General features: G+C 31.1%; 1 protein-coding gene across 6 annotated transcripts in view; it reads left to right on the top strand.

Annotated features, from left to right (window-relative positions):
* LOC126746651 (uncharacterized) overlaps positions 1-10,834 on the top strand; it is a 129,453-nt gene that overhangs the window by 924 nt on the left and 117,695 nt on the right. The window contains exon 1 of one of the 6 annotated variants that reach the window (XM_050454997.1): positions 4,584-4,849. The exons of the other annotated variants lie outside the window; for them this stretch is intronic. The gene's annotated coding sequence lies outside the window, so the exon portion shown is untranslated. Of the gene's footprint in view, positions 1-4,583; positions 4,850-10,834 lie in introns of those variants that run through there. 6 annotated transcript variants of the gene reach the window in all.

Here is a 10,834-nt window from a genome sequence, read left to right as displayed (position 1 = left end):
AAGAATGCTTTGGATCATTGTCCTGCCTAAGGGGCATTTTCTCGTCTGCATATGGAACCATTTCATTTTCCAGAATATCTTTGTACATAAATCTATCCGATCAATTTTATGAAGTGGCCCCATTCCGAAACCAGAAAAGCAGCCCCACACCATAACTGATCCACCACCATGTTCTACTGTTGGACAAGTGTATCTGGGATTTAACCTTTGGTTTGCAGGACGTCGAACATATGCTATTCCATCACTTTGAAACAAATTAAACTTTGATTCGTCGCTAAATATTATCTTTTTCCAGTCATTAATTGTCCAGTGCAAATGAGATCGAGCAAAAAGAAGACGGGATCGTCTGTTTTTTGCAGATAATAAGGGCTTTTTTGCTGGACGTCTTGCAAATAATTTGGCCTCGCATAATCTACTTCTTATTGTTCTTGAAGATACCTGAACGCCTAATTCTTCTGATAAACGCTGCTTTATTTTACTTGAACCCAAAAATGGATCACTCTGAGATATTTTCAAAATTTGTTTATCTTGATATTTATCGGTTTTTCTTGGTCTTCCTGTTTTTTTTCTAGGTAAAACATGTCCATGCTTCACATAACGTGAAATTATTCGCGATATTATAGATTTATTCAAACTAAACCTTCTTGCAATATTGATTCGTTTTTCACCATTTTTGTGACAGTCTATAATTCGTGTTTTTAAATCAACGGATAAAGGCCGTCCTCTAGGCATTGTAAACTAACTTTGCTTTTAATGCAACCGGTAAACAGTTGGAATTAAACTAATATTATTCGATTTGTAAGTTCTAAGAAAAATGTTGCTCTACTTTTTGCCAGGTACACAAATTCTTATCAGTTTAAAAATAAACAGAAATATTTAGAAGGTCAATTCTTATCTGATTTAAGACTACCTACTTGACCAAAAGTATTGTGGATAAATATCATTGTTATTCCTTTGTTAGTTGTCAAGAAATTTTATTTTTTTTAAAGTTGCTCTACTTTCTGCCACTGCTGTATGTACCTATTTTTTAAAATTTTAAGTAGGTTCGTGAGATTTTGTTTATATTTATTTAGATAAGAGGCAAGGAAATCCAATATTGCCAAAATTATTAAAATAATCTAAAAAGTAAAAAAATATATTTTTTCTACTCACTTTATACATTTCCCCATTTTATATAGTTTCACTTTTTACACAGTAGTGCTTAAAAAAGTCTTTTTATGTACTAGTGCGTAAAAAGTAATTAGACGTTTATTTGACATTTAATTTATAATTTGTCAAAACATTTTTTGACGATTTTTTTCACGCACTAGTGCGTAAATTAATTTGATATTTTTGGCTTTTTTATGTTTCCTTCTTATTCTTTGTTTTATGTGAGAAAAGGATATAAAATAGATACAAAAACTATAGATTTTTTTATCACCTATAGTTTTCTTAAAAAACGATTTTTTTCTCAGGTAATTATTTCCTGCAAAAGAAAAAAGTTTTTAATTACTCTACCCTTAGCCCCCCACCCACCCCCCACAACTTACCAGTAAGAAATTATTTTCAAAAATCATTGTTTTCCAAAATAATACGCATGAATAACAGCTGGTTTTGTCGTGAATATCTAATCTAATTACACAGGTTATTTACTTAAATTTGAGATAATTATATATATGTATATTAATAAATGTTTAATACAAAAATTGCTATTAGATTGGATATTATGGACGAAAACAGTGATTTTTCAACAGAATTTCTAACTTGGCAAATGTTTGGGGGGGTGGGGGGGTAAGGGTTGTGTTAATGAAAAACAATGTTTTTGCAGAAAATTTATAATCAATATTTAATTTAATAACACTGCTTATTTAAATATCATATAATTTTATATATAAATATTTAGTATAAAAACAGCGTTATTAGATTGGATAATATGGACGAATAACAATGATTCTTGAGAAGAACTTCATCAAATATTTGTGGCGTAGTAATCGAGTTTAAATACTGGATATGTAACTTCCGTGTCAATATTTTTAAATGCCTTCTAAATGTTTTTCCTTTTATAAGCAGAATTGTAAAAATTTACCAAAAAATTGTTGCATAATTATATATTTAACGATAATAATGTATGAAGTGTTTGTATATCAATTAATTATTTTTAAAATCAGCAAAATTTAAAAGCAGCATCACTGATATATTTCAAAGCAAATTATTAAGTTTTAAAACAGAATATGATTTTTGAAATTTATTATAGTGGAAACGTATTTCAATATAATACGAAAAAAGCAACGAGACAACATTAAAATGTTAAGAGTTTTTTTGGCCTCAAAAATTTACTCTTATATAATAAACTCCTGGACAAAAACTATGTTTATGCTTTATCATGGAACATGCTGCTCGTGAGGAGTGAGAATACATCCGCAGGAAAGTTTTCATAATTTGATACGAGGAATGCTGCGAAGACTTCAAGCGGTCATTGCAGCTAGAGGTGGCAATACACGTTATTAAGAATTCATTATGGGTCTATTGTTTTATTTTTGAATCAAAATTGAAGTTAGTGAAAATCGATGCTTTTCCTTGTATTGAATTTAGTTACTTAAATCTTGTTTTGTTAAATATAATATAATTGTTTTTGTTAATTAATAATGCATAGTTAACAATGCTTATAAGTTTGCTTATTTTTTTATTTTTATTAAAAAAAAATCTCTAAAAATCAAGTGGTGCGATAATTATGTCCAGGAGTTTATATTCACCATTTAAATATTTGAAAACAATTTTTTTTATACTAAGATATTATTATGAATTGATATTTGCAAGCAACTTTTATACAAATTCAGAGTTTGGAGGGACACAAAGTCAATGGTCTCAGATTATGTTTATTTTTTTAAAAAAACTATGACACGTGTTTCGCCCTAAGGCATCATCAGATCGGTAAAGCTATTCGTTTCAAAATTGAAAGTAGTTTTGAAACCGGAATAATGTGAACGTCAGCATTATTTTTTTTATTAATTTATTTTTTATTTTAACTTAAATGTTTGTGGTGTTACACGAATAGCTTTACCGATCTGATGATGCCTTAAGGCGAGACACGTGTAATAGTTAAAAAAAAAAAAAACATAATCTGAGACCATTGACTTTGTGTCCCTCCAATCTCTGAATTTTTTTTATTTAGAGGTCTCTTTGGGAAAAATGCACTACTTTATATACAGTAGTGGCCAAAAGTAGATAGACAAAGTATTATTTTCATATAATTGTTTAAAGATTTACCCACAGGTCCCTTGATCAAATAAATCTCCTGTCAAAGCATAAACGTTATTCACCAGCAACCATTGTGATGTCTTTTATGTTATATACTTCCTCTCCTTGCACTATATGCTATGCGTGCTTGATATATATTGCTATATATGCTTTGATCTGCCCTGTATACTGGCTATTTTGTGTTCAAAATCACCAATTCTCATACTTATTTCTGTAAGTGTTTTTGACGACATTTTTGATGATACTTAACTTTCAATTTAAAACAATCATTGTTTCACATTTATTATGTATCACACTGTATAATATGTAATAATTCAGGCTTTGCACGTTAATTTACAATTTAACACTTTGTATCCACCATTTATTTACCATAATGTAGAATTATTATTCGAAAAAATCCAAAAAAAATATTTGTTCAATAATAAGTAAACATCCAGAGGTAAATTTTTTTTTTGTTGTATAAATTGGGATATAATCTTGATATTATGAAAATAAAGTTAAAAAATTATATCAAATCTATTTTCCAATGAATAGCATAATGCCTTCAACAAAACGGGCATTTCTGTTAGTAAAAAAACTTAAAATCGGTGTTGCCTTGCGATGTTCGCGGCTAGAGTAAAGATGGCTGTGACGTTAGTTATACCTTGATTTTTAACCAAAACCACGCCGTATTATTTTTTTTTCTTGAAAACCGCTAGAGATACGTATAAGGAGGTATGATTAAAAAAGACTTAAAATGAAGCAGGGAATCAAAATTCCTAAAAATATAAAGGATGTTCTATTTAAAAAATCAAAGGGGTTGCCATTTTTCTATATAAGCGGCAACGCTGCAGTGCTGAAAATAATTTGTAGCTATAGAGCATTGTTTTTTACTGTATCTACCAAATTTTCAGCAAAATGCTACGTTTGGTTTTCCATATATGGCTAACGTACCATCGGTCGTCAATTATCCTGTATAATAAACTCTTATACACACTATTAAGCGACGAAATGCAACGTTGCCGCATCATACATTCATTAAATATAAGACTATTAAAAACACACTAAAAATACCGTGAAAGATAATTGGATTATTGAAGAATGCGGTTCTATTGGCAACGTTATCGCCGGTTTCACGGTTTAGAGCAAATAATTCTCGGCGAATCCTTAAACGGGGGTCCGAGCCAATTTGAAATAATTGAAATATCTAAAATATGCCCGGCACATTCGTCAACTCGTTTACGATTATTTTAAATAGCATCTTAGATGCGGTTTTGTCGCGTTGAAATATACGCCTTCGCCAATCTATTAGCATTATTATTTCAAATTGTTCTAGATATATTATGTAGGTTTTTGCTTGATGATGATGAGTCACTCGCCTGGAATGAATGCGTTATGTGATTTTATTTATTTACTTATTTAATGTAAATAGTATCTTTGTGGGTGTTTAGTGCGTATTTGGACGGGAGATTTTGTTTGTTTTATTCGCGGGGAATTTTGCGTTATAGGAAGATGAATACGGTGTAGAAGTGTCTTTGTGATTTACTTTTATAAACTGGTTTAAGTTAGTTGGGTTTAATTACAGTTTATTTCTTAGTCCAGAGGCTATATAAATAATATCTTGAATTAAAAGGTTTGTAAAGCTATTATAGGCTTTAGGGATTTTAAAAAGGAAATGCCTTTGGTTAATCATTAATTTCTTCAAAAATGTTTAGTTAAGGCATTGGGCGAGATATTTTTGATTATTCTTAAAATAAAACTTTGTTTTCGGTAAAGGTCTAGTATAGTAACTTTTCTGGAAAAAGTACCTAAAAAATTGTTGACCTACCCACAAGACAGTAACCAACCTAACCCATCTCAACCCAACTATAAAAGCATCGAAAAACGATTGCTGACCCTATTTTCCCATAATTTTTTAGGTTTCTCTGTGTAATATATTACACTATAAGATATATACGTGTATGAAAAGTATATCGTATGCTACACAGTGGAATATACGTATATGTATATGTATAATTTTTTATTTTCAATTAGTTTCTGCAAAAAAAATTTTTTTTATTAACCTTACCCTTACCCCCCACCCACCCCACACACTTTACCAGTGAGAAATTGTTTTTAAAAATCATTGTTTTTCTAAATAATACGCATGAATAACAGCTGGTTTAGTCATTAATATCTAATCTAATAAACAGTTTTTTTATTTAAATTTAATATAATTATAAATATGTATATGTATTAATATTTAATACAAAAACAGTGCTATTAGATTGGATATTATGAATGAAAACAGTGATTTTGCACTGACATTTTTACTAAAAAATTGTTTGGGGTGGGTGGGGGGGTATGGGTTATTTTGATGAAAAACAATGTTTCTGAAGAAAATAGATATGAAATATTTAATGTAATAACAATATTTATTTAAATTTGATATAATTTTATATATTAATATTTAGTATAAAAACAGTGTTATTATATTGAATAATATGCATGAAAAACAGTGATTTTTTTAGAATAATTTCATCAAATATTAAAAACTAGATATGTAAATCCCGTGTCAATTTTTTTTAAATGCCGCTTATCAGCTTGTATTAGAATGTCTAATTTCTTTCACATGTATTTGTTCTGGTAATTTTAAATATTTGGAAACCTAAAAAAAATAGAAAATAAATGGTTATTTTCAAAAAATTTCACGTTATTCTTTTAAGGCATTTAATGTAATTTTGTATATTTTCCAGGAGTTTAAGGACAAAATTGATTTAAATCCTGGAAAAAAATTTTAAAAATTACTCCAACCAAGTACCTGGAAAACGTGAAAAATCACCTTAAATTCCTTGGAGACATACAAAACTTACGACAAATGTCTTATGAGTATCATCTTAATTCACTGGATATAATTTTGGATATTTGAAAACCTAAGCAAGTAGAAAATTAGTTTTTATCCTTTATCGTACTTTTTTGTCTCTTTTTCTCTGAAAAAAATATACGGCAAATGCCTTTATCGAGATTTTATATTTTATTTAGATTTACCCACAGGTCCCCTAGATTTTAAATTATTGTTATTTGTAAGACGGTCTATAAAAAGATCCCAATAAATTTTAGTTACATATTTTGCTTGCTATCAGATAAAGCAATAATATAAATATAGATAGTCAAAAGTAGATAGACAAAAAAACAATTTGGGAATTATTTTTTTGTCTCGATATTTATAAAATAAAATTAGTATAGTATTGCTTCTCTTTAGCTCAAGGTGCAACATGCCACGCGGAATTAGATTCTCTCTTGATTTAAGACAACGCATTAATAATGCATATCGCGCGGGTGATCGTCAAATTGATATTGCTCCTAGATTTGATGTTAAAAGAATAGCCGTTTGTGCAATTATCAAAAAGATATGAAAGGACAGGATCATTAGAGCCAATAACTAAATCTGGTCGACCAAAAAAATGGACATTAGAGCTGTACGCAAATTAAAACAAATTAGCCAGAATAACACTTTCATGACTTCTCATCAAATTCAGATAGAATTACAAGCTCTAGGGATTTGTAATGTGTCCTCAAGGACTGTAAGACGAAGGTTGGTAGAAGAGAATTTATTTGCACGTAGGCCAGCAAAAAAACCATTGCTTTCAAAAAAGAATCGCTTAGCCCGATTGGAAGTTGCCCGTCAGCATATACACTGAACAAAGCATGAATGGAAACGTGTTTGCTGGAGCGACGAATCGAAGTTTAATTTGTTTAGTTCCGATGGAATTCAATATGTTAGACGTCCTTCTGGCCAGCGTTTGAATCCCAAGTACCTACTCAAAACCCACAGTTAAGCATGGAGGTGGATCATTGATGATTTGGGGTTGCTTCTCAGGTTATGGAATGGGCCCGTTACATTGCATAGAGGGCATAATGGACAGGTTTATGTACAGGGATATTCTCAGAGATGTTATGTCGAGGACAATTTACCATTGAGATTCCAATTCCAGCAAGATAATGACCCGAAGCATTCCTCCAAAATTATGAAGCAATTTTTCGAAGAAGAAAAAATACCAGTTAACAGTTTTAAAATCGCCATCCCAGTCACCCGATCTTAATCCCATCGAAATTGTAGATCGTGATATTAGGGATACAAACTATTCAAATAAAGGTGAATTATTCGAACGGTTGCAACCAGAAATGGAAAAATATTGCTTTTAAACTCATAGACAATCTTATTGAATCAATGCCACGTAGATGTCAGGTTGTAATATACAGTAATGGGTATTTTACAAAATACTAATATTTTAGATGTTTTAGTTTGTAATTTAAAAAATATACTTCAAAAAAAAAAGAGTATTGCTTATTTTTGAAATTTGTCTCTCTACTTTTGTCCAGCGTATAGACTAGTTATTTCTTATTATTTACCAAATTGGGTAATTGTTTCTAAAGAATGTTTTATTATTTTTATACATGTTTATGTTGCTCATAATATACTTAAATATCTTTATTATAGAATTTTTATTTCCTTTTAAAAAACCATTTGTCTATCTACTTTTGGTCATTACTGTATATATTTTTATATATTTTAATGTATAGAGGAATTTTAATTTTTCCCTTAAAAAATGATATAGTGGCGTATTAATCCTTATAGATGCACTCATGTCTAAAAAGTACAGACCTAATTAATATTTGTATGTGTTTTATTTCAAAATTCACTGCAACAATAAAGAATAAACACCTTAAAGCATGTGTGGTGTCACATTAATTATTATTTTACCCACAATTATTACGCAATCTTAATCAAAATATATATCCGAGCAATATAAAGTTTTATATGCATTAACATCAGGCAGTATCTTCTGGCATAAATTTTAATGCTTTTTACCGTAAACATTTTATTCAATAATAAAAATGGAAAACTATATATGCGAGCCGGTCGATATAAGGTTTAATTAGATAAATAGAGTGTAACACGTTTGCACATAAAGTTGCACAAAATACAATTTATTAAAAATTTGATGCGAGAGAATTTTCTTTTATTGGGGTTTATTTTATTTTAGCAAATTAGTAATATAGTGTTTTAGGACTTCTTTTGCTAAGTATCTTAATGCTATTATATATATATATATATACAGCGTGTCCATTTAGTACTCCTTTCCTTCATTGTGGCTATATTATAATAAATAGTATAATTGCGGATTTAAGAGGACTGAGTTTAAAACCTTCCCTTTTTGTCCCGTTTTTTACGATGGTAAGAACAGTTTGAATTCTTTCTCTCACTGTTGTACTAAATTTTCCTTGGACTAGTATTACCAAGTTATCTGCATATCCTAAGCTTCTAAAGCGTCTTTTTCCTTTAATTTTAATAGCAGCCCATTCATCATCATACACCACAGGATATGTGACAGAACACCTCCCTGTGAACATCCCTGAGTTACAAAGGCTTCCATAGTTTCTATATCTCTATCCACCTGCCCTCTGCCACTGTCTATCCACCTGCCGTCCTTGCAATAGACTCGAAATGTGTATTGTCAAAAGCTCCTTCCAGGTAGACAACTAAAAATACCTCTTTGGTTTCCAGAACCTTCTCTGCCGTAGTTACGAGCCTATGCAGCTCCATCTCTGTAGATTTGCCTGCGGTGTAAGCACATTGGTCTTGTAACAGAGGGCTCCGTTCGTAATGTGTCTGTCGAGTAATTTTTCTAGTGCCTTCAGAAGAAAAGTTATAAGACTTATCGGTCTGAAAGTCACTTTTTTCGGGCTTGAATACAAACGCAATTTAGTTATTAATACTCCTGGCTCTTCTTGCATTATTGCTGGAATGATTCCATCTGGGCCACCAGATTTCTAGGGCTCAAATGAGTTGATGGTCCATTTGATCTTCTCATATGTCACAGCTTACCAGTCCTCTCGACGTGCTCTATATTGACGTCGGTCTGTGCTGTCCTGACTGCCCCTGACTGTTTTCTCTTATAACGCACCCAGGAAAATGTAACGAAAAAATTCGGATGCAGTACAGAAAAACTCACTACACTCCTTAACATAACTCTGATTTACCGTAACGACTGGTTTTACCCTAGTTATCCTAATAGTTTGTTCCCAATCTCTTGGAGATTCTATTCTCAATTTTGTGTTTATCAGTCCCATGTTCTTATCTCATTCTAAGTACGAATGCCCACGCACTGGACATATCAACTGTATTAAATCAATATAGCAATCTGGTGTCCTTAACCTTGAAAGACATTGTATTGTAGTTACTGACATAAGCGAGCACAAATAGAAATTTTGGTCATCATTTGACTCCAAAGGATTGAAATTATTAAGAACAGCTTGTCTGTGACTGAGATTCACTTCATCCGTGCACTTTAAGCCTTTTACATTTACAAAACTTTTCAAATTAGGGCGATTGTAAACGTCCCTTTTTAGCAAGTTCACACATTCTGATTGTCAAAAATTCACAAGGAGAATACAGTCATACATCTTTAACGTTCCATGTGCACTACTAATAAGATAGAGGAAAATTACTGCAACCTAATAATATTATTGACATAAATAGCTCTCTAAATAGACATTCCCGGTTTATTACACGTTCAGTTGGACAATCCCTGTTTTCTCCATGCATTACACATTAACATTACTGATTTTCTCCTGATCTGTTTAAGGCATGAGAAAATGACACCTATAAAAAATGTTGCAGTTTTCTACTGACACCCTTCATATATTCTTTTGCTAACTTTTTCTACTTATAACATTGTTGTATTTAAGAATATATTCTATTGTTCGATAATTCTTAAGGAACCGTTACAGCTTTTAAGCATCTTACAGCTGGAAGATGGACCCCGTCATAACCGCACAATAAATCACAGCTATGTAACATGAATAGTAAATAATTAATAATCTTTAAAGTGATAGGGGGCTTGTTTGGTAATTTTATTACCGTTAAAGTGTTAAATGGTGAATTGATAATGATTTTTTTTTAATTCGTCGATGGGATCGATCGCATTTTCTTCTGCGAACCCATAAACATCGATCGAGAGCCGTAAAGAACCTAGAAAGAAACGGTATCGCAGAGAAAACCGTATTTTTCAAGGTAAGTGCGGGCCTCTCTATGAGGGGCATCTGCGAAATGTTGTTCAATTATATCGGAACAAATCGCCAAGTGTAGAATACTGGTAGAAGCAGCTAGGCGTCTTGTTACCGTTGGGTTTTTAATTGCCCTCTGAATGTCTTTTTTAATGTACCTTTTTTAAAACTTTTTTGAGGCGACATATCTGCTTACGAGTTATCAAAAAAAATAAGATGTCGAACCAATAAACGCTTTTAAATAAACCAGAAACATTGACCTTTGCTCATTGACCTAAATTGATTTTTCTGCCAAATTCTTGTAAGTCTCATGTCATGACTTGAATCCTAAGATATATCAATGAAGATCTCTATAGAAGCAGGAGATCGTCTGAATGATTGGGGAAATTTTGTGTAGGTCATTTCTATAAGACTCTTGCCCTGAAACTTTTAGCAGGGAAAACATGGAAAATTACTTCAGCAAATTACTGACTCTAAATCTATTTTAACTATCTAGAACCATTAAATTTAAGATTACTTTTGAAGAAAAACACTTTTTCCAAATCACTTCTTTTCAATAGTCACCTGA

Source organism: Anthonomus grandis, chromosome 2, assembly GCF_022605725.1.
Source record: "Anthonomus grandis grandis chromosome 2, icAntGran1.3, whole genome shotgun sequence".
NCBI classification, from domain to species: domain Eukaryota; kingdom Metazoa; phylum Arthropoda; class Insecta; order Coleoptera; family Curculionidae; genus Anthonomus; species Anthonomus grandis.
The sequence above is the reverse complement of the archived record's forward strand: the minus strand, read 5'-3'. Positions and strand labels throughout refer to the sequence as shown.